Source organism: Peromyscus californicus, unplaced genomic scaffold (assembly GCF_007827085.1).
Source record: "Peromyscus californicus insignis strain IS unplaced genomic scaffold, ASM782708v3 Scaffold_13__1_contigs__length_99412109, whole genome shotgun sequence".
Lineage (NCBI taxonomy): Eukaryota > Metazoa > Chordata > Mammalia > Rodentia > Cricetidae > Peromyscus > Peromyscus californicus.
In genome coordinates this window covers 90,624,541-90,651,459 of record NW_026294424.1, presented here as the reverse complement: position 1 = coordinate 90,651,459, position 26,919 = coordinate 90,624,541, and the positions used below count along the sequence as shown (strand labels likewise).

At 47.4% G+C, this 26,919-nt stretch overlaps 1 long non-coding RNA gene across 1 annotated transcript; it reads left to right on the top strand.

Moving 5' to 3' along the window:
* Positions 1–2,869: 2,869 nt before the first annotated feature.
* LOC128108650 (uncharacterized) lies at positions 2,870–24,926 on the top strand. Its single transcript, XR_008217567.1, has 2 exons — positions 2,870–3,416; positions 19,545–24,926. It is a non-coding gene; the product is annotated as an uncharacterized LOC128108650 (long non-coding RNA).
* Positions 24,927–26,919: the final 1,993 nt, after the last annotated feature.

Below are 26,919 nucleotides of genomic sequence, written 5' to 3'. Positions count from 1 at the left end.
GGGTCACAATCAGAAACACAGGCATACTAAACAGGTACAAAATTACCCTCAGGCTATGTGTGCAGGGTGAGAGACAGAACTGAGTTTCTGTTCAACTGTGTTTCGACTTGTAATCCATCCCTAAGACATTGCATGTATCTGTGATAAGAAAATATTTCAAAACCGGGAGAAAGGCGTGCTCCACATGTCTGGTTCTGAGTATTTCCGATGGGGTCTGCTCAGTCTGTCTGTCTGTCCTGGCTGCTTCCCCTTCCCATGCATGTCTGCAGCATGGTGGGGTGAATGGAGCTGCAGTGGCAGGGGTTTGGTGTTTGGGATCATTTACTGGAGTCTGGCACCAAGAGTGCCTTCTGTCTAGAGACCGAGACACATTTTTGGAATGTGAAAATACGGAACTATTTCTAAGAATGACAGATTGCCTTCTCGGCCCTCCTAGAGAGTTTCTTTTGTCTTCCTGTGCCTGCTCCATCTTCTGAAGCTGTTGGCATCTTGGGAACAATGTCCTTGTGTTCTATCCTGTGTGAGTAATCCTGTTAATGCCAGCAGTGAGTCCTGAATCTTTCCACGATCTCCTCCCTCTGGCCTCTCCCCTGAAAAACATTGTTCATTGACTATTGACTCAATTTTTATTTTTTATTTTATTGAAAAAAAATTTCATAAAATATATTCTGATCATGCTTTTCCCCTCCCCCAACTCCTCCCAGATCTTCCCCTCTCTCCACCTACCCACCTCCACGTCCTTTCTTTCTCCCTCTTAAAAAGCAAACAAAACCAAACAAAAAGCAAACCCCCTCTGTCTGTCTTCCTCCTTCCCTCTCCCTCCTCTCTCTCTCTCTCTCTCTCTCTCTCTCTCTCTCTCTCTCTCTCTCTCTCACACACACACACACACACACACTCCAACCCCCTACAAGATCATAAGCTATAATATACAAAAAAGAAATGCCCAAGCAAATCAATACGAGACAAAAAGTCTAAAAAATACCGCCGAGTTCATTTGGTGTTGGCCATCTACTGCTGCGTGTGGGCCTGCCCTTAAGTGTGGTTTGTCTACCCACTGAGGCTCCATTGAAAACAGTTTTTTCCTTTGGAAGCAGATGTCACTTGCAAAGAGCTTCTTGGCTTTGGGTGGGAGCACCGTGTCCATTTCCACTCAGCAGTGGGACCCCCTCTTGCTTGAACCTGGACAGGCCCCGTGTACGATGCTACAGTCTCTGTAAATTCCTGTGTGCATCCGTCCTGTTGTGTCTGGAGGATGCTATTTCCTATTCTTCCCCTCTGGCTCTTAAAATCTTTCTGCTGCTGCTGCTGCTGCTTCTGTGTGGGTCCCTGAACCCTCGGGGAGAGGTTTGAGGGCAACATCCCATTTAGACCTGAGTGCTCCAATGTCTCTCACTCTCTGCATATGGTTCAGTTGGGGATCTCTGTGTTAGTTCCCATCTACTGTGAGAAGAAGCTTCTCTGATGATGACTGAGCAAGACACTTATCTTTGGGTATAACAGAATATCACTGTCATCATGCTGACTCAACTTATAAATGGATTTTTATAATGGGTAGGGATTCTTAATGTAGGTAGAACATCCCTAATCTGAAAACTGTCCACTATCTTACACCCTAAACAACAACAACAACACACAAAGTGAAATGAATTGTGTTGCCTGTACATTACTTATGCTTGAACTTAGGTGGGGTAAGGTGGCACACGCCTTTATTCCTAGCACTTGGAAGGCAGAGCCAGGTGGATCTCTGAGAGTTGAAAGCCAGCCTGGTCTATATAGTGTGTTCTAGGCTAGCTAGGACTATAGAGTGAGATCTTGTTTCAAAAATAAATACACAAAAACAAAATAACTTGAATTTAAAATCTTGGCTTTCTTGGCTGGGATAAGTAGAAATAAACACAGCTGAATTTAATGTCCTCATTCAACTAATACAAATAACAAATGCGGGGAAATTGTGAAGGTTTTTCTTGTGTCCCCAAGCTCTCCCATTGCAGTCAAGTTAACCTCTGCACTGAGCATGTGCAATTTTTCCAATGTAAACGCATTCCCTCTTGTTCTGCACAGGGGCAGGCCCTTTTCATCTCTTCCTCCCCTGACTCTGAATAGGCTTTGGTTCTCATCCAAAACTCTAAAAATCAAAATCATTTTTTTTTAGGTTAAAATGGGCTCAAGAAACAGATTAAATTCCTCCAACCCTAAATCCTCTGGTAGTCTACTGGGATACTCCTTCACACAACAACATGCACAAAAGCTTCCCTCAAATCCCCAAGTAATTCATTTTGTCCCCAGTGATAATCTTCCTGTTTTTCACGGTATATTGAATTTTTTTTTAAGCTACCTCAATTGTGGTTTCGAAGATCAGCTCCCTCTCTCCCTTCCTAACCTGCAGCATCTCCACTGGGGCTCTTCACGGCTCCCCAAAGACCCCAAGCCTTGGCCCTCAGAGTCTCTCCTTTCATTCTGGTGCTGATGAGCACTGGAGTCTCGTGGTGGTGGTGGTGGAGGGGAGAAATGTGTTTGAAGAGAAAGAAGCCAAGATGCTGAGTGGCCGTTTGATGGACAGCTGGCTGCTCTGGCTATCTGCAGGTCATGGTCACAGTTATCAGATGCCTTATGTGGGCTGGTACAATAGCAAGAGGTGGCATCTATCTGAGCACTTAATACGGCCACTCATAATGCTAATACTTCAGGAGACATCTCATTTAACTCTCTCTCCCTCTCTCCCCCTCTCTCCCCCCCTCTCTCCTCCCTCTCTCTCCCTCTCTCCCTCTCTCCCTCTCTCCCTCTCTCCCTCTCTCCCTCTCTCCCTCTCTCCCTCTCTCCCTCTCTCCCTCTCTCCCTCTCTCCCTCTCTCCCTCTCTCCCTCTCTCCCTCTCTCCCTCTCCCTCTCCCTGCCTACCCCCTCAACTTGGTGATATGCACTTCAGAAGCTGGTTAGGGGGAGCTTGGGAGCTTGGGGCCTTTCCTCGGGACAAATGAGCACCACCTGCTGGCTGATGTCGGTATGACCAGGCCCTCCCTGAAGAGTACAGAGAGACTGCCAGGAGGGGGCGCTGCACCCACATCTCCGGCACCAGTATAACGCTTCCAACGTCATCAACTGCTAGACACCTAAAGCGAGAGAGGATCTTCAGAACCCCGCCCTTCACCGATTGCTTCTTGCCTGTGAGGGACCTGTGGTCTGGAGAGGCGTCCTGTTGGAAACCGGGCTAAAACCCTGCCTCTTGACTTCCAGGTTGGCGTTTCCGCTTTCCAGTTCTCCTTAGCACAACCCTGCCTCCATCTCACTGGCTGTGACGTCAAGTATCTTAGCAGCGTTGAGAAAAACAAGTAAACCCGCTTATATGTGTAACAATCAGCACAGAGCAGAGCAGAGTCTTGGTGCAGTTTGTCTGCACCCGTTTGCATTTGACACTACGGTGAGTCAGCGAATATCTAGCTGGGCTGGAATTAAATTTTCTTTTGAATGTATTATAGTTAAAAATTGCACAGCCACGGAAAAGAATTGCAATTTTCTACAAATAATTAAAATATTCACGGATACGAGGCAGTGTGCAGTGTTAATCTTCAATTCTGTTATTGCTAGGTTAGTGACCCTGGCCAAGTTCTGACTTCATTTTGCCACATCTGTAAAATGGGGCAGTAGTGTTGGTGGGTCTCGGCATAATCTAAACCGTCAATAAGTGCAAACTGTAGTGACCGTAGTAACCGTTATTGAGAATCCATGATTTGGAACCGAAATGTAGTTGTGTCTGTCACACTGGACAAAGTCGCCTTCTCGCTCTGGATATGCAGCTGGGAGACTGGACTTCCGCTTGTGACTGTAGCCGCTCCCGAGACCGCATTGATGGATAGGAACTGTGGACGTGGTGGGTGAGTGAGCGGCTTAGCCCTTTAGCTGTGAGTAAACAGGAAATGAGAAAGGAAGGAAGCGTGCCAGGATGCCTTCTTCCCCAACTGGGAACCCTTCTCATGGTGAGGGTGTGGTGGGGAGCAGAGAAATAATAACAGTCAGAAGATGGTTGAGTGGGTAAGGGTGCTCGCCACCGAGCCTAGGATCCAGCTGGTGGAAAGGGAGACGTGATTCCAGCCATGTCCTCTGATTCCACACATGAGCCTCGAGACACACACACACACACACACACACACACACACACACACACACACACACTGAATTAAATGTAAATAACTTGAATTAGTAACTTGTTTTCTTTTTGTGATACTTTTTTTTTTAAGGTGTGGATCTTTGGACTGGTTGTTTTTGAGACATGGAATGTAGTCTAGCCTCAAACCTAGCCGAGGATGCCGAGGATGGCCTTGAATTCATGCTATTTCTATTTCAACCTTCCTAGTGCTGGAATTGCAGGCCTGAGAGCCTGGCTCTTTGGGCCATTTTTCACGCTGTGCTCCATGTGATGCTGACCGTTTCTAATCTGCTCTTTCTTCATTTGAACTGAGTCTTGCAAAAGTCTAGGTCCTGCATATTCTTTAGCTAATTAAGTTGACCTTATGTTGATTCTGTAACATGTTTCAAATATTTATTTTGTTTAAATTTTAGATTAAACTTGCCTGCAGTTTTGTTGTTTTGTGTACCCCTCCCCCGAATCCTCTGGCGTGGATATCACCTCAGCTCAGTTCTGTGTCTTCCAGCAGCTGTGATGTGCTTCTAGCTGATGGGGTTGAAATGTTCCTGTAGCATGAGTCTTAAAAGTTCTTACTAATAAACTCAAACCTGAGGCAGGTATTGGGGTGAAATACTGGAAGATCAGAGAGACAGAACAAGCCTCATCTATCTCACTTCGCCGGATCCTCAGCTGGTCTTGTTTCCTCAGACTGGAAGCCTCTGAGTCCTCATCCAGAATGAGTCTCAGCTGAATTGTGTTGCTAGAAGCCTGAATGCTTAACCAGGCCAAATGCTTAACCAGCCAAAATGCCTAACCAACCAAATGCTTCTAGTTTCTGGTCCTCACACCTTATAAACCTTTCTGCTTTCTACCAACACTCCCTGGGATTAAAGGCTCACTTTCTGGGATTAAAGGCGTGAGTCACCATGCCTCGATGTTTCCAATGCGGCCTTGAACTCACAGAGATCCAGAGGGATTTCTGTCTCTGGAATGCTAGGATTAAAGGTGTGTGCTAACATTTTCTAGCCTAAGTATCTTGTGGCTTTTCAGTTCTCTGACCCCAGATAAGTTTATTAAGGTACACAATATTTTGGGGAACACAATACCACCACATGTTCCCTCAACCAAAAGCCGTGGCATAAACCAGAAATGAACAGAAATGTAAGCAAACACATAATCCTCATTTTTTTAGTTGCACACAGCACAACATTGAGTAAGTGCTGGGTAAGTTTGACAAATTGGGAATACAGTTGATCAGAGAGCTTGGGAGCCTAAGAATCAGGCAGTGTACAGGAAAATTTATGAGAATATTAAACTGTGCAGCCAGCAGAAAACAGGGCACCCGGAGCTGGGCCTGGATTGATGATCTTCACCCGAGTCGGAGCTGTGCTCACTGAGCAAAACCTTCTCTAGTCAAAGAGACTTAGGGGAGGAATGTTGGTGATAAATAGAATGAATGAAAAAAATAATTAACACCTAGAAGACCAAGGGGACAGACTCAGACCCACAGGGCGGGATCTGTTCTACTGTATCAATGGTCAAGGCACTATGGCCTCAGTCATACTACAGTATATAAACACAGACCCTTGGGGAAAGACTCAGCCTCCATAACGGTAACGAGAGCAAACTTCCCCAAAGTTATGAAATGCCAGTTGCACTGGTGAAGATCATACATATAAAATCAAGTCTGGTAAGGCTTTTGAGAAAGCCATATCCCATACTGACATAAATTATTACAAATATCTCTGGAAAACAACATGGCAGAGTGTGACGAGGCATGAAACACCACATCCTTTGGCCTGGTGACACGTTTGAGACTGTTTCCTGGAGAAATAAATCAACACAAAGATATGGGCTGGAGAGATGGCTCGGTGGTTAAGAGCACTGGCTGCCCTTCCAGAGGACCTGGGTTCAGTTCCCAGCAACCATATCAGAGCTCACAATTGATGACTCCAGTGTATCTGATGCCTTCTTCTCACTTTCACAAGCTTCTGCACACACATGCACATACATACACACACACGAAATAAATTTTAGAAAAACAGAACAAATTAACCATTAAATAGAAATATTGTTTAATCAAACATGACATTATTAAGAATAATACACGTGTGTGTTGTGAAAACAAATAGAAAAGTCATATAAAATAATGTCAAGTGAGAAAATAGCCGACTTTGTAAACACTGACTATAGATTTACTTTAAAAAATTAAAAAATAAAGCTAAGAGGAAATAATTTAGTCTCATTGCATGGCAGGATAGGAAGTTAATTTGAGTTTTCTATTGCTCTGAGGTTTTGTATTTGGCACTTACTACAAAATTGGTTAAGACACATTTTAAAAATTATTTTTATGTGGATGGGTGTTTTGCCTGCATGCGTGTCTGTGTGCCATGTGAAAGCAGTGCGAAGGAGGCTGGGAAAAAGTGTCGGCTCCTCTGGGACTGGAGTTACAGATGGGAGCTGGGAATTGAACCCTGGTCCTCTGAAAGAGCAGCCGGTGCTCTAACCATCAAGCAATCTCTCCCTCAAAGCACAATTTTAAGGCTCTACTATCTGGGGTTGTGGTATCTGCCTGCAATCCAAGCTCCGAGGTGGCTGAAGTAGGATATTGCCAGGTGTTGGGTCTTCTTCCTACACTGTGTTAATCAGACCAGGACTACAGAGTGAGCCGCCGTCTCAAAAAACAAAAACAAAAAAACCTAAAAACCAAAAAGACCCAACAAAACAAAACAAAAAACAAATAAATAAACAAGGTCATATCATAAAATGCCATCTATTAAGAACAGGAAAAAGATGATTCCTCGCCCCCCTCCCCCATATCACATGGCTTCTGACAGCCGTACAGAGCTTAGCTACCATCTGAGTAGGCACAGTACCTCTGCGCTTCACGGACGTACTGCACGTGATGGAGAGGGATGGCGTGGTGACCAGAGCCTTGAGTGGTTAGAGGAGACAGGGTTTCGGGAAGATGTCTGCCAGCCATCTCATCTGGCGCTTGGCTCTGACCTAGTTCCTACGATGGCTTGGCTGGCCGGCTGGTTTGGATGTGAAGCAGCCAGTGTGGGCTAGAGAGGAATGGCGAAGAATTGGCTTCCTTCCACTGGTGAGACTTCCTCCTTCGTGAAGACAGCGTGACAGCCGGGCATCAAGCGTCTGCTTCCTTCTGGCCAGACCTTCTTGCCCCACAAGGACAGCATCTCTTGTGCCTACATGCTCAGAGAACTTCAGACTCCATCGTCTTCCAACATACGGACTCTGCTACAGATGATCTTATTTCATAGTGACCCTTCTTCTTATGTCTTTATAAGCAGAGCACGAAGCTAGTAGGCACCTTCATTTGCCTGCCTCTTGACAGCAAACATCCCTGGGTTTGTGCTTTGACAAAATTCCACGTAAGCCAGGCAGTTCTCAAGGTCCAGGATGGGGGTAGGAGGCCTTGGCCACATCATCTGTTTTAATTATCCCTGTGTCTAAGACCTCGAGTGGAGAGTGCCTCATTTTCACTCTCAAGATGCACGGAAATGCTTCCTGATGGAGGAAGGACAGGTGGGGCCCTCCTGAGTGGCCACCTGAGAGCTCTTAGGCTGCTGTTCCGGAATCATTTCTTCCTTTCTCTTCCCATGTCATTGTTCTCCCCATTTTTCTTTGCAAAGGAAAGGTTCTGGCAACAACGGGATGCCTGTCACTGATGTGGGCTGCACGTGCTGACCTGCTCAACTGTCCTGAGGTGGATGGGAAGTTGTTAGCCCTAGTTCACAGCTGAGGAAAAAGGCGCAAGTTCACAAAATGCTAAGATCGGGTTCAAACCCAAGCAGTCGGTCCCAAGTGCAGGCTCCTGGGCCTGTGCTGGGTGCCTCCTCAGCAGGCCAGGCCTGGCTTGCCCGTGCTCTGGGGAAGGGGTGATGTGGAGGGCTGAGCAGGAATGAAGCGTGAGGTGCGCATGCATGCTCGGTGTGGGTACTTATGGTGTGCCCCTGTGGGCCTCTTCTGCCGTTCAACCTGTACAGATACCGAGTTGGTCACCGGAACATAGTTAGACTTGGTGTTTGTCTTTGTCATCAGCTTCATTCAGGCCACCATGTGAGAGCCACTGCTCCGCCTGCCCTTTGTGCTAGTTAGGTGGTGGCAGAAAGGACCTCTCTAAAATTTCCCATGTGGCTCAGAGCCGTCCATTATGGTAGAGGGTCCAGAGGATATCCTCTCCTATAGTCCAAGATTTGTTTCCTTCCCCGAATGCTGTACTGGACTACATTCAGTTTCTGTCTTTTTTAGAGTGAGGGACTTGGGGATGGTGTTCAGCTCACGTGGCCATCAATGACTAGTGACTAGTGACCTTCAACAGGACCTGAAAGGACATTGGTGGTTTGAAAGAAAATGGCCCCCAAAGGGAGTGGCATTATTAGGAGGTGTGGCTTTGTGTGGCTTTGTGGGAGTGGGTGTGGCCTTATTGGAGGAAGTGTGTCACTGTGGGGGCGGGCTTTTTGGTCTCATATGTTCAAGCCCCACTCACTGTCTCAGACCACTTCCTGTTGCCTATGGGATCAAGATGAAGCTCCTTCTCCACTCTCAGCTCCTTCTCCAGCACCATGTCTACCTGCATGCTGCCATGTCTCACCATGACGATAACGGACTAAACCTCTGAAGCTGTAAGCTGCCACCCCATTAAGTGTTTTCCTTTATAAGAGTTGCTGTGGTCATGATGTCTCTTCACAGCAATAGAAACCCTAAGACAGAAGTTGGCACCAGGGACTGGGATATTGCTGTGATAGGCCAGACCATGTTTTTATTTGAAGGAATATGGACCTTAGGACTCTGGATTAGAAAAGCATTTGAATGCTTTAAGTGTTGCTTAATGGGCCATACTAGTAGGAGCATGGAAGTCAGTGGTGCTGAGAATGATTTGAACTGTGGACTAGCTCAAGAGGTTTCAGAGGAGAAGAATGTTAGTATGTGCCCTAGAGGTCATTCTTGCGATATTTTGGTGAAGAATGTGACTAGGTTTTGCCCTTGTCTGAAGAGTCTGCCTGAGGCTAAAGTGGAGAGTTTTGGATTAATTCCATTGGCAGCAGGAATCTCAAAACAGCCTGGCTTTGTGTCATGAGGTTATAAGTGTTAACTCTAATGAAGATTTATAATGGAAAAGAGCAAGCTGAGCAGGGTAAATTACAAAATGTAAAATTTGAGGGGAAAAGGAGCATCAGGAAGTGGAGTGGAGCTAAATTCTGTGTTCAAGGAGATAATAGATTAAGAAATGGAATACAGGGAGTGGTGACCTCAGGGCAAGATCCCACTCAGCTAAGTTTCCACCTTGTGGAAAGGAATTAAAGAAAAGCTTACAACCAGGTGTGGTGGTGCATCCCTTTAATTCCAGCACTCCAGAGGTAGAAGCCAGCAGATCTCTGAGTTTGAGGCCAGCCTGGTCTACAGAGCAAGATCCAGGACAGTCAAGCTTAGGCAGTGCAGGAACTCATTGAAAACAGGAAGTTGGTGAAGACGTAATTGAATGAGGGGACCATGTTCCAGCTGCAGTAAGCGGCGGAACTTGGCAGCTTTGGCCACACGGTTCTGGAGTTAAGGATAGGAGGAAGGGGCTATGGTATTTGCCTCTGCAACTAAGGAAAGCCACTGAGGCCAGGCATGTGTCAGAGGTGTCCCTGAATGGAGGCCTAGGGAGGCCATTGCATGAAGACCTGAAGCTGAAGACCCCAAGATGTTGAAGATGCCAGAGCCGAGGAATACCTGCCGAGGAGAGCTGCTAACAGGGAGTGGAACCAGCCCAAGAGAAAGAAATGTGTCGTAGTAATCAGAGCTGAAAGGAGTTGGATATCTGAAGAGCATTTTGACATCAGACATAGAGATGCTGAGTTTGGAATTTACCAACTGGTTTCTGGTCTTGCTTTGGTCCAGTATTTCCTCACTGTGCTCCCTTCCCTATGTTTTGGAATAGTGATATGTGTCTTGTACCATTATATGTTAGAAGTATGTGATCTTTTTGATTTTTGATTTCACAGGTGATTACAGTTAAGAGGTTGCATGAATCTCAGAAGATACTTTGAACTCTAGACTTTTAAATATGTTTGGGACTTTTATAGACAACGGGGACTTTTGAAGTTAGCCTGAATGCACCTATCCATTATGATATGGCTTCAAGCCTTTGGGGGCCAGGGAGTGGAATGTGGTGCTTTGAAAGAAAATGGCCCCCAAAGGGAGTGGCATTATTAGGAGGGGTGGGTTTGTTGAAGTAGGTGTGGTCTTGTTTGAGGAAGTGTGCCACTGTGGAGGCGGGCTTTGAGGTCTCACTTACGCTCAAGCCATGCCCAGTGTTGCAGACCACTTCCTGTTGCCTGCACAAGACATAGGACTCTCAGCTCCTTCTCCAGCACATCTGCCTGCATGCTGCCATGCTCCCTGCCATGATGATAACGAACTAAACCTCTGAACTGTAAGCCAGCCACCCCAATGAAATGTTTTCCTTTATGAGAGTTGCCATGGTCATGGTGTCTCTTCCCAGCAACTGAAACCCTAACTAAGACAGACATTTCGACTAGTAGGAGACTCAGGCGGCTGAGAAAATATGGAGGAGACAGGCAAACACACCTGAATAAGCAAAAGAGCAGATCTAGAAAAATGCCAGGTGATTCAAACAAATAAAACCAAAGTTTCTCTCTGCACCTCAGGGTCATGGTCCTCTTGCCTCAGCCTCCCGAGTGCTGGGGTCACCCAGGCATGTGCCAGCATACCTGCCTAACGGCGGATGAATTCAGAAGTGACAGGAGAGAGAAAAAAATAGAACCCAGCTTCCTGGAAATGTCTTTTGAGCAAAGAAACAGAACTGTGATGGTTGGAGCTGTGGGGTTTACAGGAGGCAAACTCAGCCCTGTGTCAAAAGTCAACAAAGAAACAGGAGCGGAAGAGAGGCAAACTGTGGAGAAGCGGCACCCTTGCCTAGGGTGACACCGTGTGACGCGTCGGCCTTGCAGTTGCTTCTCCCTCCTGGGAGGAAATGGGGAATAGCTTGGCTCCTCGGACCCTTTATTTGTGTGACTGCCGATCTTAGAGGTCTGAGTTTTTCCTTACTCACGCTGTCTTGGTGTGTGGAGTGTGACAGGAACCCAGACCATGGCTCTGCACCCTAGACTTTGTCCTCAAGAGCACTGCCCGGGAGGCCCTGAGTTACAGCTAAGCTTCAACCGTAACGGCTCCCCTTCTCCTGGGCAGCAGAGTTGGGATGAGATTCCAGATCCAGAGCCCTTTTTACCTGGACAGGAGGACACTGAGTCCACTGTGGCGGTGCATAGTCCATGGGTCAGCTAATGCTCTGGCCTGCAGGGGCAGGGGCAGGGGCAGGCAAGCTGCCGAGAAGGTCACCTCTGTCCCGGGGTTGTTCACACACCCCGTGGGCTCCTGCAAGCTGCTCTGGTCAGGCTGTGTCTATGCCAGGCCTTGTCCCAGCAGCTGTGCTCTGCCCCTTGGGTTCCCGACAAAAGCAAACTAATGGCCACCTGCTGCTGCCACCAGATGGTCACCAGGACCATCGCTGGGGCGATCCCGCTGGGCGCTGTAGACTCCCACTCCCAGATTTCTGCCCTAAGAAAAGGATTGACTGTGTCGGTCCTCTGCGTGTCACAGGGTTGAAAATGAAAATGAAGGCCGGGCGGTGGTGGCACACGCCTTTAATCCCAGCACTCGGGAGGCAGAGGCAGGCGGATCTCTGTGAGTTCGAGGCCAGCCTGGGCTACCAAGTGAGTTCCAGGAAAGGTGCAAAGTTACACAGAGAAACCCTGTCTCGAAAAACAAAACAAAACAACACAGCACAGCACAACACAACACATCATGAAAATGAAGAGAGCTGAAAGCAGTGTGAAAACAGCAGGAGTGTGGTGCTGACTGGTGGGTCTGGGAGCTTCTGTGCATCCCAAGCAGGGTGGTTAGACGTGCTTCACACAGTCTGCTTTTGATGGGAGCCTTCCGCAAAGCAGCAGCCCCCCAGGAGCGAGCGCTGCTGTGTTCGGAGGAGAAGTCAGATCCCGTTTTCTGTTGGCGCATAGCAGTGTCTAGCCGAGGTCTGGTAAGTTTACCTTTGAAGACTGAGTAGGAGGAGGAGCACAAATAGGTTTGTGAACCCGTGCATCATACACAGAAGCACTCGGAGGAGCTCAAAGGGATTGCCACACCAGGCCCCTCAAAGACTGACTCTTAATTAATTCTTCAGTAATTTCATGTATGACTACAATGTATTTAGATTATATCTGCTGCCTGATCCCTCTAATACCTCATAGACTTCCCCCACATCCCTACATCACTGTCCCAGCTCCATCACCCCCTCTTCCTCCTCCTATCATCCACTGGGGCCAATCAGTGCTACCCTGTGCACATGGGTGTAAGGTCCACCCACTGGAGCATGGACAACCTACCATGGGCCATACCACTGAAGAAATCTGACTTGTCCTCCCAAGGTAGCCATAAACTTCCAGGACCCCCTCATTTAGGGGTGGGATCTCACAAACCCCTTCCTTCTCCATCCCAGAGTGTTGACCGACTTTATCTTGTACAGGTATTGTGCTGGCAGCAGCTTACATGGAAAGTTAATGGAAGATACGGGCCAGTTAGGAAGATAAATTATGCAAGTTTTTCCAGCAACTTCTTTATGTCATTGAGCATGTGAAATTGTCTCTTATGATTAGCTCTGTAGAGAAGGGCAGGGACGGAGAGAGACATTTCCTTGAGCTTCATCTGCTTTTAGGCAAGGAGGAGGAACAGAGAACTTTCTCATTGGCTTCTTCCATTTGCCTTCAGTGTAGCATTACCCTGATGTGAAGGCAGCATGTGGGTGAGTGACAGATTCTGTTACCTCTTGTGTTCAAGAAGGTGGCAACATGTTTAAAATCACTTTCCTTAAACACGTCCTTCTCCTGTCAATTCCAAAAAATGTTTGCTAACCCATTGGCAAAATGCCAAACAATCCTATGTACCCACACATATAGGGTGTGCATCTGGGCGCTGGATATTCTTGGGAGAGGGTTAAACCCAAAGCTGATAGTAGTTGATTAATTTATTGGATTATAGTCGTGACTATCAGATGGTTGTAAGCACATGGAAAGGGAACTGACAGATGCTAATCGGTGCTCAGTACCCACTGTCAACCTAGTTTCTAGGCTCCCCGGGTGCCCTTGGACTCTCCTCACTGTTGTAGATGCAGCCCCTTTATCCTCTCCAGGGAAACCCCAGCCCCAAAGAAATCCCTCTGCTTTCACTACAACCAAAACCCTTTGGGAAACCTTGTAGTAGAATATTATTTTAAAGTGTGTTACTTTTGTTTATGTTGCATTTGTTTAACTCTGTGAAGCTGTGTTACTGTGCCTGTCTAAAACACCTGATGGTCTATAAGGAACTGAACAGCCAATAGAAAGGCAGGAGAAAGGATAGGCAGGGCTGGCAGGCAGAGAGTATATATAGAAGGAGAAAACTAGGAGGAGAGATCTAAGATCTAGGAGCCAGAGGAGGAGGACTCCAGGGGCCAGCTACACAGCAAGCCACAGAGTAAGATTTACAGAAGAGAACAGGAAAAGCTCAGAGGCAAAAGGTAGACAGGATAAGTTAAGGAAAGCTGGCTAGAAACTAAGCCAAGCTAAGGCCGGGCATTCATAATTTAGTATAAGCCTCTCTGTGTAATTTATTCGGGAGCTGGGGGGCAGTCCTCCCCAAAAAAACTCCTCCAATTGTAATACCTCATGATGGCTGGGAGCCTTTAAGCTTTTGGAAGCTCAAAGGATGGTGAAGTTTGGATGAAAAGATTCATGGCTGCCTCCTGACCTTTCTCTAGTTATCCTCAGGCTCTTCTGTGCCAGCAAAAATTCTATCCCCTCTCAAAAGCACAGGTCAGAAGTCACGTCCCCCAGCTACTGTCCCAGCTCCTTCAGACAGAAGCACTGAAGACTTCTGCAAAGGTCTCCATCCTCTTATTGTTTGGCATTTTAGTTCTGATGGCCAGAGGCTCTGGCTGCCAGAGACAAAATCCTCCACATTCAGAACCTCCCACACTCAGTCCGACAACTAGGTCTCCTCCTGGTAGATTCTCAAACAATGTTGTGCTGGGGAATAACTGGTTCTAGTTGGATATAAGTCTTGGCTTGACAAGTGACCTGTGCAGCCCTTTCCCAGACTGTAGAAGGTGCAGGACCTGTGTCTTCACTCTGGAATTTGAGCTTCTCTTCTCCCGCTGGTTGGAGAAGGATCTTAGTTATGGACGTGTGCAGTAGATGGGAAGAACAAGCGATGGGTCTCAGTCTTGGTTGTTCCTGTTAATTACCCAAAGAACTTTGAGAGCACTGATGTCCCAGGCGGAGATGGCTCAGCCTGTAAAGTACTTGCCTCGCTAGCATGAGGACCTGTGCAGTCCCTAGGATTCACATAAAAATGCTAGGCGTGGTGATGGTTGCTTACTATCCCGACACGGGGGAGTAGTCATGCAGGAGGATCCTTGGGGCTGCCTCACCGGTGAGTTAATCTAGTCTAAGTGGTGAGTTCCAGGCCAATGAGAGACCAATGAGATGGTGCTCCTGGGGAGGACGCCTGGCATTGTCTGGCCTATGCCACCCCCCACACACCCCAGTTTCTTACATACGCGAGTGCACCCATGTATGTATACACACACGAAAATTCATACACAATAAAAATTACTTCTGCCTGTTAAATCTTCTGTTAGGTCAGAGATCCTAATTTAACTGGTCTACATGGAGCCTGGGCTGAAGATGTCAGAAGGATTCTAATGTGCTGTTTAGGTTGAGAACAGCTGGTTGGACGGGTGCCCAGCTGCCCCCGAGAGGAGATCCTTCACTGGTAACCCAGGGGAAGTGCAATATCATCAGGGAGGACCTGTGATAACTAAAATACCCTCACTGACCGAAAACAAAGGTCAAGCAGGCAAGCACGCAAGCACAAGACCTTCACACACACAAGCGAGCTGTCATGCTCTCATATAGACGAGGGTGAGAGAAGAAGGGGAGGAGACGATGGTCTTGATCATTGCTGCTGACCAGAAAAGGGAGGCTGAGGAAAAGCTAAGCTTACCTAGAACCAGGGACGCTCCAGTTGGTCGGGGATTGAGCTCTAAAGGGAGAACAGATTTGATTGGCTGTCAGTGGAGGCAGCTACAGGGACATAGGGAAGAGCACTGCTTCTCAAAAGAGCATGCTTCCCTAAAGCACGGGGCAGTGGCTGTCTGCGTTCACAGAGACTGGGAATGGCTGCTTGTCTCCCCCTCAGGGAGACTTAACTGCAAGGAGGGCCTACACACTCAAACAGGGCACGGATGAGCATCTCTGAAATGCTGCGGATTTGACTCAGTGCCCGATAGGCCAGGGCGCATGACTCTGAGGGCGCCTCAGACTATTAGAGACAGTGCAGATGGGATCCTCTTCAGTTTGCAACACTGTGCCTTCTCAGTGCGTATCATTGCTGCATCAGAAACCCCATGTTCTGCAGTCAAATGTGAGGTCTCACTTAAGCCTGAAAATGAGAATACATAAATTCAGAGTCTGATGGGCCTGTCTGGGGGGAATGTTTTCTCACCTGGACATGAATCTGATATGAGATGGGTAGCTTTTTTTTTTTTTTTTTTTAATAACACACCTCTATGATATCTTGGGTTTATTATGAAGAGGGGCCTTGCTCTGTCAGAGGTGGGAGAGCTTGAGGATCTTTGGCAGGTACCCCTCAGAACTTTATAAACCTAGAAGAAAAGGCAAAGGCATCCTTTCTTCTTGACCCATCAAGAATGTTTGATGGCAGCCCTGGGGGAGTCAATGGCATGGAGAGAGCTATGGATGTCACAGGAGTATGCCAAAGCCTGAAGAGTTCATTTCAGCCAGCACGTCTCCCTAGAGACTGTGACTGTTCAGAAAGTGTGAAACGCTTCAGGTTTGGGGTCATAACCAACAGTTGAAAAATAATAATACAAGGGGCTGAAGAGATGACTCAGCAGTTAAGAGCACTTGGTGTTCTTCCATAGGACCAGGGTTTGATTCCCAGCACCCACATGTTAGCTCACAACCAACTGTGACTCCAGGTCCAGGGGATCTGATGTTGTCTTCTGATTTTCTTGAATACCAGGAATACACATGGTGTACTTACATACATGTAGGCAAGACACTCATATATATATAACAAACATAAATCTGAAAAATAAATTAGTATTTTAAAAACAACATAGAGCAGAAAACAGCAGTACATTGTGTATCATGAGGATTATCATTCTTTGATGTCAGTAATATTTGATGTCAGTAATATTTGTCTGTGTTCTAAGCTACAGTGTGGTATTTCTTAATGTAGCCTCTGTTTAAGAAAAGCAAACATCCGTGTCCTTACCAAGCACAATAAATATAACCAGTCTTTCAAGTCTTGGATTGGCTTTTAGAAAAGTCGTTAGGAACATTGCTGTGAAAACCAGAGGTTCTTTTTTCATACTAAAAAAAAAGCCAGGAACAGAAAGTAGCTTTCTGTGAGCTTCTGTTTGAGAAGTTCTGGAAGGGTACAGTCCCCACTCCCGTGGTTCAGAGGCCCGAAGGGCTCAAAAGCCAGGCAGGGGACACCTGGCCGACAGCTAGTCCTCGCTGTCTCGTGGTGACTTGAGTCGCTGCTGGCTTGAGGTTTTGGGAGAAATCAGGTGGCTTCTTCAAAGCTTTGTTTTCATAAGGATCTGATTCCAGAATCCCAGGATGAGATTAACCACAGTAACAGAGAGGGAAAAAAGAGAAAGAAAAAAAGGTAACTATGTTGCAAGTCAGAAGGAAGGGTGCCATGCTCACGGTGAAATAAAAACAAACCCAGGTGGGCCTGCACCTTAGGCTGCTCTTATTGTTAGTGCTGCTGAACCACAGCTGCTCTGGAGTTGGAGTGCAATTTGTTAATGTAGACAGATTTTTCTTTGGGACAGCCAGCTTACAAAGAAACAACACAGGAACTTACTAATTATGAAAGCTTGGCCTATAGCTTAGGCTTGTTCCTCTAGCTCTCATACCTTAAATTAACCCATTTATATTAATCTACATTTTACCTTGTGGCTTTTTACCTCACTTCCATGTTGTACCTCCTGTTTCCTCTCTGTGCCCTCTGGTGTCTCTCCCACACCTAGATTCATCTCCTCTTTCTCTCTCTGCCCGGAAGTTCCACCTAACTTCCTTCTGCCTAGCTATTGCCATTGAACTCTTTATTAAACCAATCACAAGGTGCCTTAGGCAGAGACACATCTTCACAATGTAAAAAAAGATTATTCCACAACAGTTAAGTTTTATGCTAAACATTGTATATCATCATCTCTACTTCAAGTGAATGAGAAGAATGATTTCTAATCTCCAGGGGAGCCATTGTTTAAATCCACAAGCTATGCCAAGCTCTTAACACAGGCACTGAAGCAGAAGGGATTTTTATTGTGGATTAGTTTCTCATGTTGGGCATCAGACTCAGGGCCTGTGCTTGCCTGGTGAGCACTGTACTCCTGAGCTACACCCCCAGGCCCTGGGGATGTCTTGACTTATCTTTTCCTTTTCAGTTGCATTTGAGCCCCAGAAAACATCTCCTGAGTTCCTCCAGAGTATCATCCCAGTGGAACTAATTATGCAACGTGAGACAGCAATGAAACCATCGGATCTTCTTTCAGTGGAGAGGCTGGATATCTATTCTTAGTTTTTAAATCCCCTCACTTCCTTTGTTTTGAGTGGAAGTCTCAAAGAGCCCAGGTAGGCCACACATACACTGGTAGGCCAGGCTGGCCTCACATTCACTAGTAGCCCAGGCTGGCCTCGCGTTCACTTGTAGCCCAGGCAGGCCACACTTATACTGGTAGCCCAGGCAGGCCACACTTATACTGGTAGCCCAGGCTGGCCTCACACTCACTGGTAGCCCAGGCTGGCCTTGCATTCCTGATCCTCCTGCCTCTGTTCCCAACTGTTGGGATTACAGGCATGCCTCCACCACAACAAGCCGGGAAAGTTCTTAGTTATGATAAACGAGACTAATACAGCGAGGCGGCTATTGCTCGGTCAGCCCCGCCAATAAGAACTTCCCAGGGTGAAAACACTCTCTCTGGATTGATTCTCATTTCATCATGAACCGCTCAAGTTCTTTCCTTCTGACGTGCCGAACAAAAACGGCAGCAGTGGGTGGCACAGATCAGAGAGGTATGCTATGTGCAGCTTGATCTGTGAGCAGAATTGCAGCTCTGTGACCTGAGTGTCACCCGGGGAACGGAATGTCTGCGGTCTCGCTGGAACTGCAGCCTCCGCCACTTGCCGGCACCAGAGCAGCTTATCGGGTGTCTGCTGTACTTACTACCTCAGGCGCTGGGCGCCCTTCATTTCTAATGCTATAAATAACTCTTCCGGACTTGCCTCATGCCCCCATTTTAGAGATGGGGCCACTGAGACACAGGACCAGAAAATAACGAAACTTTTCCACATGTATTTATGGTACTTATTTTTTTTAAAAAAAAAAAATCTGATTTTTTATCTTTCCCACTTATTTTAGGGCCCATGTATTCATGGGCAGGGAAAGGAAGTGTGCATGTACTTAATTTTTATTTATTTACTACCAGAGCAAAGCTTAACCCATACTTTACCATGTAGGTCAGGTGTGTTCTGATTGCTAAGTACAATAACACTCGTGTTAATGTGTGATGCAGAAAGAGAGAGAGAGAGAACTTGCTCTGTAGACCAGGCTGCCCTCAAACTCAGAGATCTCCTGCCTCTGCCTCTCAAGTACTAGAACTAAAGGCATTCACTCTTCCTTCTTTTTTAACATTAAAAACACAAAACAAGCCGGGCGGTGGTGGCGCACGCCTTTAATCCCAGCACTCGGGAGGCAGAGCCAGGCGGATCTCTGTGAGTTCGAGGCCAGCCTGGGCTACCAAGTGAGTTCCAGGAAAGGCGCAAAGCTACACAGAGAAACCCTGTCTCGAAAAACCAAAAAAAAAAAAAAAAAAAAAAAAAAACAAACAAAAAAAAAAAAACACAAAACAAAACACTAGCGATCGAATGAACCTGGGTCCTGGCAGATGCCAGGCGAGTGCTCTGTCCCTGACATGAGCTGACCTCCAGCTGCCTTCAATCCCAAGCTTCCTGTGAGCACTTCATTTCCTTGTTGAAAGCTGCAAAGGAGCCAGCGTTCTGTACACACTGGGAGCAGATTCCCCTAACAAGTGAGCCTTGCCCTTTCTTCCAAAGACAAGCTTTGTGTTATTTGTAGAGGCTTTGAGGATGATGGTCTCACAGGGAGCAGGAAGGCGCGTGGTGGACAGTGCTTACACTAATATAAACTAGCCTGTGCCGCTGAGCACTTAGTCACAGGGCAAGGCTCTGGGGTCATTGTACTGTACACAGGTCAGCAGGGGGAAGTGACAAAAATAACTGACTTTTTCCCTTCTGTCAGGTGTCAAGGAACTGGCTGTTCTGAAGACGGCTCTTCGCATGCGGTTGAGAATCCCTTATCAGGAATGCTTAGGAGTTTGAATTTAGACTTGGAAATACTTACATATGCATAAGGAAGCATCCTGGGGATGCAGCCCAACTCTAGACTCAAATTCATCGTGGTTAACGTAGACCTTGCATATACATACGCATAACACACAGGCAATTGTGTTAGCCTCGCACCACAGAAACAGCAGATAGAGGGATTCATTTTAGCTCACAATTTGAGATTTCAACCCATGGCTACTTGAGGTAAGACCCCGTGTCATGGCAAAGAGCTTGCCGAATGAAAGCCGGGATGCAGAACAACGGAAGCAGAGGAGGTGATAAGATACATCTTCGTAGGATGTATCTAGGATGTATCTAGGATGTAACCAGATCCCACCTCCTGCTTGCCCCACCTCCCCTGAACACCGCCGCCATCCAGGGCTGAATTGGTTGAGCTCCTCATGACCCAAACACCACTAAACAACTGGATCCACAAGTTGTGAACAAAGCCTTCAACACGTGAGCCTGCTGAGACACACTTCCACACCCCAGCAGCGGTTTCGTGCAGCCTCTCTGTGCTCCAGCACCGTGGTTTGACTGCACCCTCACTGTGGTCCAGCGGGAATTTTCCACTTGTGGCATCACACGGCACTCAAGATGTTTCAGAACGGAAAGGATTTCTCTTCTCAGAGCCTTGGGTTTGGGATGCTGACCCTCTGCTTCGTGCAAACACTTCTATAGCTGACTGGCATTTTCAGGGGTGGACGGGCAGCCGAACAGTGTCAGCCCTTGGCAGTTCTTAAAAGCGATCTTAACCCCTTCTTTCCCCGTTATTTAATTTGCCCCACTTGTCACACAGGCCGTCAGTTAGGACTGACACCATCCTGTGACAACTACGGGTTTAACTCAGTCTTTTAAAATAGTGCGTGTGTGTGCGCGCGAGTGCATGCGTGCGCGCATTTGCTTCAATGTACACTTGTGATCAAGGCACACAAGTGGAGTTCAGAGGACAGTCTATGGGAATAAGTTCTCTTCTTCCAACACCTGCGTCCTGGGGAACAAACTCAATTGGTCAGTCATGGTCACAAATGTCTTTGCCTGCCCCCACTCCCCCCGTCTGCTGAACCACGTCACTCTTAAGACAAATTCTAACAAACTTCTTCCCATCAAGGGATTTTTTATATGTGCATGTAATGTTTTGATCCGATTTATCTCCAATTTCCTCTCCTTCAATTCCTCCCCATTCCCCATCACCCCCGCCCAACTTCATGTGTGTTATTTTTAAAAAACCACTGAGGCCACCTGGTGCTACCTGCACGTGTGTAGGCACAGGGCCTTCTACTGAAGCATGGGTAACCTCTCGGGGGCCACATCCCCAAAGAAAACTCTCTCCCAGAAGGCATCAACTGCCAATGGCTCCTCAGCTAGAGGGAACTCACTATTTTGTACAATTGATATATCCTAGTAAAAATAGTAATCAATAAACAGATAAACATTTGCTTTTTAACAGAGACATTTTAGCATGATTATAGGCCACAGAAATAATGTGTGTGAGGAAAGAGAGGGAAGCCTGCTGAGCAGCGTGTGTGAAGGTGTGCATATGAGATACAGTCTTAGAGGTAGGGAGGGCAGTCTGTCTGCAGTAATGAGGGAATGGAAGGTTGCCCAATGCAGATGCTGACAGGGTGGAGATGGGATCGCCTGGGGGAAGTTCTGAGTTTGCGCTTGAGTGTTCCTGGAAGATGTGGGCGAAGATTCACGTGACGGCACGGGAGAAGCTGTGCGCAGCATAATCGGAGAATGTGGATGCTAGAGAGGGGCTAATGGTTATTACAAACATAATCAAATTCAGGAGGTTTTAGTAATAAAAAGAAACCCATTACTACTTAGCCCACAGTGTCCAAGACCTTGTGGAAACTGTTCTGATGTTGAGAGAACGGTTCACCTAGTACCTAGGAGGGAATTGCCTTAGAATCTTGAGCCTTGACTTAAGGTCTAGCACAGTTCCGTGATGTGGGCAAGTATACAAAGCCCTGGCTGGGTCACGGGCTGTCTCTCTTATCTAGCCAAGACTTGGGTCATCAGTATCAGCCCTACCTGGGGGCCTGTTACAAACGCAAGCACAGCTGAGCACCTGTAATCCCAGCACTCTGGAGGCTGAGTCAAGACGTCTAAAGTTTCACACAGGACACAGTGAGACAAACAAATAAAACAAAAACAAAACAAATAAAAATAACTTCCAAGTCAAACTAAACCAACTGTGTTAGGCAGTGTTATTAGGACGCATGTATATTATAAAAGGTATTTATTGGATTGGCTGACACAGGGACTGGGGAATCCAGCAATGACTGACTGCCTCCCACAGAGGCTGAGAACTCATAGCTGCTCAGCCCACAAAGCTGATGCCTCTGCAGCCTCCGTCTGGCCCTGGTACTCAGTCCTCACTGGGAAACCGGAGAAGCAGGGGTTTGAGGTCAGCAGAGGTTTGGGGCTGCAGTGATGGACACACTTGCTTGTAAGTGAAGGTGGCTGGGTGGTGCACTTTACCTCAGACCTGTCTATATGTGCGTCATCTGTTGGAGGGTGCTGCCCACTTTGAGGATGGGCCTTCCCTCAATTAATCCTCTCAGGAGATGCCCTCACAGACACGCCCAGAGACGTATCTCCTAGGTAATTCCAAATCCTGTCAAGATGACAACCGAGATCAACCATCGTAGCAAATAAGCAATGCCAGAAGTTAGTGCCTCCACCTCAGACCTGGTGGGGCCAACATCTGCATTTACCACGATGTCCTGGTGGAATATATGATGTGAGTGTTGTGACCCTAAATACTATTGCTCTTTTACTCATATCATATGTTTTCACTTTGTTTATTAAATTACATCAAATGAAATGTTGTGGGCTGGTAATATGGCCTGTGCACGCGCGCGCGCGCGCGCACACACACACACACACACACACACACACACACACACACACACTCACATTCATCTTGTACAATCCCTCACTGCTCTCAAGAATGTAGAGAGTGTAGGGAAGCCAGGAAAGCCACAGCCACATCAGGAGAACAAGCAGGGAATTATTTCTAGGAGAGCTTTCCTGGTCAACGAATGAGAGCAGGGTTCCCCTCCCCCTCCCTTCTCTCTAGCACTACTCCTAGCCAGCTTGGTTCTGGCGGGGTGTTTCCTTGTTGTAGGGAGCCTCTGTGATTTGTAGGGTGCTTAGCGACAGAGCTGGTCTCTACCCACTAGAGGCCAGTATCATCCTTCGGGTTTCAACGGTGACATCCAGCGATGTTCCGACATTGGCAAGTGCAGAGTCGGGCATGGCAGGGAGGGAAGCTTGGCCTCCACCTGAGAGTCAGGGGCTTAAAGCGAGGGTTGTGGCTTCCCTGAGAGGGCAGGGGTAGCTGCATTTCAGGGGTGCCTTCCCACTTGCGGGGTGGGGGGGCTTGAATTTTGTGTCTATTTTATCTTTTCATCTTTACAGCAAACCCAGGGAACAGCATGATTCCTCCTCATTTATGAACAGAGAAACCAAGCTTTAGAGAACTGTCCGGTAAATTGTTTAACAGGGATGTTCAGTCCCGAGTCCATCTCCACCACTGTGCCATGGAGCAGAGGACAGAGGACAGATACATACAGCTCTTCGTGTGTGGGTGTGCGCATGTGTGTGGATGTGCATGTGAGTGTGCACGAGTGTGTGTGTGTGTGTGTGTGTGTGTGTGCATGTGCATTTGTGTGGAGGCTAGAGGTCAATGTCTAGTGCCTTCCTCAATCTCTGTCCTTCAGCTAAGGTCTGTGACTGGTCTGGAGTCCCTGATTCAGCTCAAATGGCTGGCTAGAGCGCTCCAGGGATTGTGCTGGCATTTACATTGAGGATCGAGGTCAGCCCTTCATACTTGTGTGGCAAGCATTTTCCCAGCTGAGTCACCTCCCTGGTTCTGCCTTGTGTTTTCTCTATCTGTGTCTCCATCTATGGGCCTGGAAGCCTTCCCCATCTCTCTGTACGATCCAGAGATGACTGGAGAAATAGCCAATAATTGGCCAGTGGCCAGAACTGATTTTGCAAACACTTGAGTTAGTTGGCTGGAGAAACAAATATCAAAGAGGGACATCTTCTCCGAGGCTCCCACAGGCATTGCCTTGTCCCCAAGAGTCCTGCCATTTGTTTCCCTTAGTTCTTCCCATGTCCTCAGGTGTAAGACAGCTCCCTGTGGCTGCACATGCCTGGATATCAAAGGCTCTGCTATGAGGTGTCTGTGGGCGACTCACACCATCAAAGGCAGCTGGGTGGGGAGCCAAGAGAATGCAAACAGGACCTGAATGGAGTTCACATCCATCAGTCTCTTAGCATCTCCCCGGCTGGAAGCGTCTGCCCTGGTTGCCAGAGCAGCCGAGCTCAGCCTCCCTGTTTGAACATTGAATACTGACTTTGACTGAGCACCTGGGCGTGTGTTCTTCTAAAAATGCCACATCCAGGCAAGGGTTTCCCAACACCTGCACAAGTTCTGTTTCAGATCCCAGGGGTCTGTGATGTACAGCCAGGATCTAGAACTTTTCTGCTGGTCTGAAAGGGCTTGGGGCTGGGTATATGAGCCCCCCTGCCAGTTCTATCACTTAGAGATTCCCAGTTATTTATTTAGCGTCTCTGGGCCTCAGTGTTGCACATCTGTAAAATGGGGATTGTGGTATCTGCCTCCCAACAGTGAAGCTGTGACTGGTAAAGTGACAGTCCCCAGAGGCTCTAATGTGACTCTTGACATCCTGCCCACCCTCCATACACGGGCTCTGAGGCTGCAGCCTTGCCTGACCTGCTGATGGACTCTTGGCTTGCGCCTACCTCTGGTGACATGAATAATGCTACTGTGAACATGGATGGACAGAACATGTTGAACCCCAAGTCTTTGGGGGTACAAATTAGATGTGGAATCGCTGGATCGAATGGCGACTCCAGCTTTACCATTTTGAGGACCCGCCACACATTGCCACACCAGCCGCTCCACTTCACATGCCCACCAGTCGTGGGTGAGGCTTCTTGACTCTTCATATCCACGCTTTGAATTTTCTGCCTTTTTGATAACTGCCGTCCAAGTGGGTCTGAAGTGGCCATACAATACACAGACAGACATGAACAGGACCCTCTTTGCCAGCCTCGGGGTTCTGTATTCACCAGCAATTCTGCTCCAACGTTGCCGCCGCCTCCTCCCACCTGCTCGGGTCACCTTCTCATCCTTAAGGTATTAACTTAGGCGCATGGCCTCCGCACAGCGGCCTCTGGAGCCCCAAAGAAGTTAGCCCCCCTTTAGATCTCTTATATACTATGAGCTTCAATTCCTCTGCTGCACTTGACTTAACTTAAAAACAACCTAGCCAGTGATTGAATGTTTTTGAAGTTGTTGTCAGCTCCAGGGGAGAGGCACCCTCCATGATCATGTACCCACCATGAAAACCCAGATCTAAGCTCAATGACTGGTCCATGATGGGAGCTTAATAAATGGTCTCATGAACTTGGGTACTCCTGTTTCTGGAAAACAGGCTGAAAACGGGTCATGGTGTTGTCCGCAAGGGAATGGATTTACAAGCTGGGAAAGACAGAGGGCAGAGCAGGGCTTGGGCCGTGTGCCTGTGTTCTGATTGGGACCCCCGTGCTTGTATTCCCACAATGCTCCAGGGCTTCTCCTGCTGGACCGAGGGCGGTGCCCAGGGGGCACCCCGCAGGCACGCCAGCCTGGCCCTACCTGCCTTAGGCTGGTCCCAGCTCTCTCACCTGCTGTCTCCTTCACCTGTAAGACCATAATGTCACCCCTCCTTAGCCCTGCAGCAAGTATCAAAGGAATGACTGTGGAAGGCACTTGGAGCTGGAACATTGCAAGCTGTCAGCTGATCTGAACACAGATTATTTATTGGCTTCCATTCTGATGTTAGAGAGGCAGATGGAGACCCGAGGCCTCTGTCAATCGCTCCTTCTGCCTGACTTTTGAAGACGCTGGTCTCTGTCCCTCTGGTGGGTCCAGAATGAGCAGATCTTAATTTCTATGTTTTTATCATCTCTCTAGGATCCTTTTCCATTGCATGAGGAGTTACTGCAACCACGTTGCCCATATCGCACCAAATAGGAGAGTCGGGATAGGTGAGGGCTTTGCCCTCTGCCTTAGATGCTCTTGAAGTCATTCATGGCTCCTCTTCTTGTCCCTAGCAGCTAGAGCTGAGGCTTGGGACCCGAGCAGAGTGAAGGAGTTTTTCTGCCTCCAGGTCCTGGCTTTTCATAGATTTAGACATAGGTCTTAGATCAATGGAGGCTTTTCTTAGCAGCTGTGGGGACTCAAGGGCGTATGGTCTGGAGGTAGCAAATGCCTGGTTGATGGTTGCACTGCTGATGTCCTGGGCCAACAACTGATTTTGTTTTGTGACATGTGTCTCCATTTTATATGAGTGGGGAAAAAAATCAGTTAATACTAAAACCTAATAGGAATAAAGTAATAATTTAAAGATAATGGTTTTATTGAATTATGATTCCCGTGTTCACTTATTTGAAGACTATCACTTTATAGTACATCCACAAAATACTACCGCCATCACTAAAGTCAGTTAAAAAGCAGCCTGGTCACCTCTGACCTCCCAAGCCCCTGAGCAGTTACTCCCTAGTCCCCTCCCACCTCCTCCAGGCCTGGCCTCATGCAACACTGTTCTACTTTTTAACCCTTGGATGGGAAACTCTTCTGTAGTCAGAATTGAATCTGCCTTTCCCAAAGGAAAGTGCCTGCATAATAACCTGTGTTTGTCATCTACTGCTGCATAACGTATTATCCCCAAACGTATTGATTTAAAAAGCACTTTTTCTCACAGTTGGGGGTGTGGGGCAGGGATCCAGGAACAGCTTAGCCCAGGGCTCTGCCTCAGGACCCTGCATGAGGCTGTGTGGATCTGGACTGCAATGTTGTCTGCCCGGGGAAGGGTCTGCTTCCATGGCCATTCATATGTCTGTAGCAGGATCCAGCAGCTATGAACTGTGAGGCTGGAGGCCTCACTCCCCTACTGGCTGGAGGAGCACTCTGTTCCTTGCTGTATAGGCCTCTCTAACATGGCAGCTTATTTCATCATAACTGACTCATGAAAGAAATGTGCTTACAAATCTTTTGTCATGTAGCCACAGAACTGACATTTGTTTACATTACTATCCTGGTCAATAAATAATAAATTACTAAAGGGGATGTAAGGTCATGAGTAGGTGGTAAACACTTGTCATCTTTGGATCATGACCAAATAGTTGTTTCTCTCTCAAGATGTTCTATAGACTTTAGGCATCAGAAATCCATACCACTCTAAGCATGAACAGGGAGCATATTG